This window comes from Euprymna scolopes, chromosome 42, assembly GCF_053919585.1.
Source record: "Euprymna scolopes isolate OS-2025 chromosome 42, ASM5391958v1, whole genome shotgun sequence".
Lineage (NCBI taxonomy): Eukaryota > Metazoa > Mollusca > Cephalopoda > Sepiida > Sepiolidae > Euprymna > Euprymna scolopes.
In genome coordinates this window covers 3,839,065-3,845,000 of record NC_136523.1, presented here as the reverse complement: position 1 = coordinate 3,845,000, position 5,936 = coordinate 3,839,065, and the positions used below count along the sequence as shown (strand labels likewise).

The window sequence follows — 5,936 nt, the reverse complement described above, 5'->3', positions numbered from 1 at the left end:
TATATATATATTCATTCCCTTTATTTATGTCACTTAAAGGCATTTCACTTTTAATATTTTTTCTCTGTATGTGCTACTTAGCAGAATTATTGCGAACCAATAGTAGTATTTTGATAGAAATTTTCCTCTGGGATGTCCTTATATTAAAAACTCATTGGTTAAGGACATCAATTTAAACATTATATTGTTTCATTTAAGCAATAAATTCCAAATTATATTTGAAAATTGATCCTTTTAAATTAAATTTGAACATATAAACTAGAACACACACACACACACACACACACACACACACACACACACACACACACACATATATACACCTTTGATTTTAAACAAGCAAAAGTAGTTAAATTCATTTCAAATAAACCGCGCCGGAGACTCCTTGAATCTGCGCTTATCGCAATTTCAAGCACTATTAAACAACGTGGAGGTTTCTATAACATAGCGCCATTAATAAGCAAACTGTTATTAAAAGAACATTATTTAACTGTGGACACAGGTTAACTTTCTCACACCATTCAAACACCCCCTGTAATAATTAACACATAATCTCAATCAATAAATTACATAAAAAACACTAATTTCATTCCTGTTACAAACTTATATTTAAATTTCAACAGATATATCTTTTTCCCAATAAGAATATAAACTTGCGTTCATAGTTTTAAAATTAAATTAACGACTATATGACGTCACTAAAATTTCCTTTCTCTTTAACAGCGCCAGCCCCCCTTCCTTTTTGAATTTCCAACATCAATTTTTCCGTTTCTCTTAAATAGAACTGCGTCACACTGTGCACGTGAAACTTTTTCAAATATTTTTTGTACTGGTATATTTTTTGGTTTCTTAATCTCATTCACCCAGAGGAAGTCTCGAAATAAAGACGAAACGTTGGTGAACACATAATACGGTTTGTTCCTTTTTTATTTTCTCTATATATATATATATATATTAAATTTTAGTCATTCAATGAATTTAAAAATTTATGACTGTATATCGAGCATTTTTTATTTTTTTTATTTAGGTGAGATAATACTTATTGAATATTACTACCAATAATATCATGTAAACCTTATAATCACACGTTTCCATACCAATTGATTGTTAGATAATTTTATTCTGAAGTATATATATATATATATATATATATATATATATATATATACTCGTAGCCAAATTGAATATTAAAATTCTCATATCTTTGGTTCTATGAGACAAAACTATATGAAAATTTGCAGGCTTTTTGAAGATTATATAATACTATTCTATGGTTAAAATTTTATGACAGTTGGTACAAAACTATATTTTCAAACCAATTAAATATGGTCAGATTTGCCTACATTTGTATTCATAGCAGGTCAGCTTTAGTTTTAATGCTTCTATTGTCTTCCCTTTAGCCTTGCCAGGCCACTAATATGATTCCAAGTTATGAATATTCAAAGAATGAATTATTACGCCGGTTATACAAGAAAGCGCAATACAAAGTAGAGCAGGATATATTTTTTATTTGTTTTTACATAAATATTTAAATATCGCTACACAAATATGAGTATGTTTCAATCAAATAGTTATAACTTGAGACTTCATCAGAAGATGTTCCTTTTCCTAAAGTTTCGTGTTTAATGGATTTTATAGAAAGTTAACAAAAGTTCTGGTCAAGAGCGCAGTCACGTGATATTGAATCATTGGAATACAACACTGATTTTAAAGTAACGGACTTTAGTTTTTGCCAGTTTTTAACGGGATAAAATAATACACACACACACACACATATATATATATATATATATATATATATACATATACATGTAGAGTATAACTATGTTTTTCTTAGTCTTTCTGTCTGTCCGGTTCACCTGTCTTTTGGAAACTACTGGGCCGAGCTGGCTGTAATTTTGCATGGACATTTATTATGATACGGTGCAAGGAAATAAGTATTAAAGTATCTGTTCGATGCAGAGTACAGCTTAATATATCTAAATATTACACACACACGCGCACACACAGCATATATATATATATATATATATATATATATATATATATATATATATATATATATATATATATATATATATATATATATATATATATATATATATATATAAAGCAAAGCCGGCTCCTTCAGTCTTGGACAGACTATGGATATCCACGAAGGGTTGCTTCCGCGTGAAATTTTTGTGGCAGGAGGTGCGCAATCACAACCCACACCTCTCCTGAGACGACATTGTTAAATACCAGTGGCAAGTGAAGTACAGGACGGCTGTAAACAAATGCCGAGATAAGCGGAGAGCACATACAGCGCCTAGAATTCCCAAATGGTCACCCATCTGGTACTGGCTTGGTTCAACGGTGCTTAACTTCGGTGATCTGACGAGAACCGGTGTGTCAACGTGGTTATGCCGTATATATATATATATATATGAAATACTATATATATGTATGTGTGTGTGCGTGTGTGAGGGAGTACCACTATATTTCTCATTAGTCCGTCTTTTTTGTTTATATATTATTAATACACACACACACACATACACACACACACACACACATATACATATTGTATAACTGAATGTTAAAATCTCTTTTTTTTGTTGTTTTTCTTATTGTAATCACGTCGTGGAAAAAAAGCGTAATGTACGGTTCGACTATAATTTGTGGCATTGGGAGGGATTTGATGTTGTAAGCAGTAGTCAGTCGGGCAGAGTACGGTCCAGCTAAATCGCGCAAGAATATGTTCACTATGTGGGTCGGAGGATCTAGTGTCCGGGCGTAGCGCGCTAACACTCAGACGTTTACTTACTTCTGTGTTTTTCACATAACTCGACCAGTCGACCTGAATGTTTGTAATCCGTTCTAATGACATCCTGTCAGAATTACGCCTCGACCTATCTTATAAGCTCCCGGGGTTTCGATCGTGGCATGTGGGTTGGTCTTTAGTCCGATATTCTTGTTCAGATCATGACGACGCAACCCTTGGTTTTTATCTACGCCTCCTCACCACCGCACTCGCTTCTAACCGACGACTTCATTTTTATTCTTTTTTGTTCCTTTATACACTTCCACCACCAAACTTTCTATCGTATACTTTTCCCGACTTACATTGTTTCCCCACATCTCTCTACATTCTCACCTTCTGAACTTAGACCCCTCTTTCTAACCAGGAATTGTTCAGATTACGAGAATGCAACCCCTGCCTTTTTTTTATCCCAGGACCCCTCGCCTCTAACTGGACTTTGTTTTTAGTCTTCTTTTTGTTACTTCCACACACCGAGTTTCTAACGTATACTTTATTCGACTTTATCTACCCCCCCTCTCTCTCCACCACTTTTCTCTAACCTGTACCATTCTCTTCAGCCTGCATTTTATACTTTTATTTCCCATACCTCTCCAGCATGTAACGTTTCTCTGGTTTCCTTACCTTTCTTTATCAACCCATACCTTAGTTTTCGAATATTATCCAACCAGGCTACTCTAAACTGGCGTTGCAAATGCCACTGGCGACCCCATCTTGCTCCCCGCCTCGCACCGATGTTTTCCAGCCACTTGCGCTCGTTCCTCGCCCCTCCCCTCAGTAACTTCTTCGACTTAACCATTACTACAGCTTTATGTGCGACCCGATGCAATTCTAAATCTGACCGGAGTATCTATTTTCCGATGCTTTATCCAATGACAGCCGTATGGAGCCGTAGATACGACCGCCGTTTACAGGAAGGGAAACCCTGAGGGAAATCATTGCTACCGACGGTTCGCGTCACAGCTGGACATGCGCAGTAATGAAAGTCGGACACCGCCCTCCTCGATACGGACGCCATATTTGTTTTTCTTCTATTTTTCTTGCAGCCTTCCGCCCTCTTTTTGAAAGTATTTTCATTCCCAATGTTCCCCTCTATCTCTCCCTTTCTTTTTCTGCTTTTATTTCTTTTTGTATTATTTTCTTTTAGGCCTGTTTTATTTCTTTCTTTTTAATTCATTATTTTTCATTCTTTCATCTGGATTTTATGTATAACTTTATTTTTCATTTCATTAAGTCTTTACCTTTTTTTGTACGTAATTTTACTTTTCTAACTCTTTCTTTCTACTTTTCTTTCTCTTTTTCCTTTATCGTGTGTTTACTTTCTTTTTAATTATTATTTTTATTTCTTTCATCTGAATTTATGTAGAGCTTTTTTTTGTCATTTTAATTTTGTATATACCTTTGTTGTACTTATTTTACTGTTTCATATTTTTTATTTTTAATGTTTTTCTTCTCCCATTTCCTTTCTTTTTTTCTTTCTTTTGTATTTCTTATTTCTTATATATTTTCTTTCTATTAAAGTCCAAACCAACTTCGTAATCTGGTAAGCGATGCCCCTTTCTTTTCTCTGCTGCCTTTTTCCCACAGAAGAGACGTTGCGACTCTATCTCTGCTCTGTCATTATTTTCATTTATACGACTGAGCTCTAAACTATGGTCTCCCCTCGCCAATCTTTCACTAAAAGCACTCATCTAGCCAAAAATTACTATCGATAAATCCCCACATTATCTATTGGTGCCCAAAACCTAAACGTGGATTCCATAAACAAAACTAGAAGTGCCCACATGGAACTCGTTTTCTCTGGTCTTCTTACCAGCTGACTACAATATTGTTCTCAATGTTAAACGGTTTTTATTTTAATTATCACCTGCTGATATCAATCTAGCTAATCTTAACATTACTTGTTGATCCCGAGTTTTTAGAGTTAAAAATCGACTTCGAAATCTGGTAGGCGATGTCCTTTTCTCTTTACTGCAACCTCTTTCAGATAGAAAAGACGTTGAGAGCCTGTCTCTGCTCTATCGTTATTTTCATGGCAAGTGCTCGACTGAGTTCCAATCTATGGTTCCTTCTTGCCAAAGTTTCACAAAAAACACTCGACTAGCTACAATCACTAGCAACAATTTCCCCAACTCTTTATTTGTGTCTAATTATAAATGCAGATTTCATGAACAAAACTTCTTTCCTAGAACTACCCGCACGTAGAACACTGATCCATTGGACTGCTTCCCGACTGATTACAAGTCCAATGTAAACAAATTCTTATTGAACCGTCCTCGTAAATGATCTAATCATACCAAATTTCCACCACAAATGATTACTTAGCTCTTGTCCCAATGACTGCCGTACATACATTAACCCTTATCCTCAAGTGGCCTCCAGGCCTTGATAGTTGGTAACTTCTTTTGTAAATAAAAATTATCATTTGTCATTCTTTGATTTTTAGTTTCATTTTTGTTCCATGTTGTTTTATTTTTTATATTTTAATGTTTTTATTTATTTATTGATTTTTTCTTTCTTTTTGTTGGCATTATCTTTATTTCGTTATTTTTCTTTTCTTTTTATCCCTTTCTATCTTTCTTTCTTTCCGTCTTTTGTTGCTTTTTTCTTGCATATTCTCCTTCTTTCTTCTTTTATATCTATGTATTCTTATGTGTGTATATCGGCAGTTTACTCATTTATTCTTTTCTACCTATCTTTGTTTTACATACCAGCGTCACAGCTGGACATGCGCAGTAATTCAATTTGGACCGCCATTCTCAAAACTGACGCCATATTAGACTTTTCTGTTATTTTCTTGTAGCCTTCACTCTCACCTTAATGACATTTGCTTTATTCATAATGTCTCTCTCTCTTTCTCTCTCTTTCTCTCTCTCTCTCTCTCTCAATATTTTTCCCCTTACTTTCTTTTTTTCCATAAAATTTTAAAAAATTTATTTTTCCTTCATTTGTTTCCTTTATTTCTTTCCCGCTCATATCTACACAATTTATATATATATTTCAACTGTTTTAAACCTTTCTTTATTGTATATAAATTTATTTATTTATGTTAAGACCAGCAGGGAGATCCGACGTTATCTAGGATTGAATGAGTATCAACAAATATTCACTCTGCAATACTTTTATTGTCAGCAAA

General features: G+C 34.1%; 1 pseudogene; it reads right to left on the bottom strand.

Moving 5' to 3' along the window:
• Positions 1-2,296: 2,296 nt before the first annotated feature.
• LOC145267364 (5S ribosomal RNA) lies at positions 2,297-2,413 on the bottom strand (annotated as a pseudogene).
• Between the last annotated feature and the right edge of the window lie 3,523 nt (positions 2,414-5,936).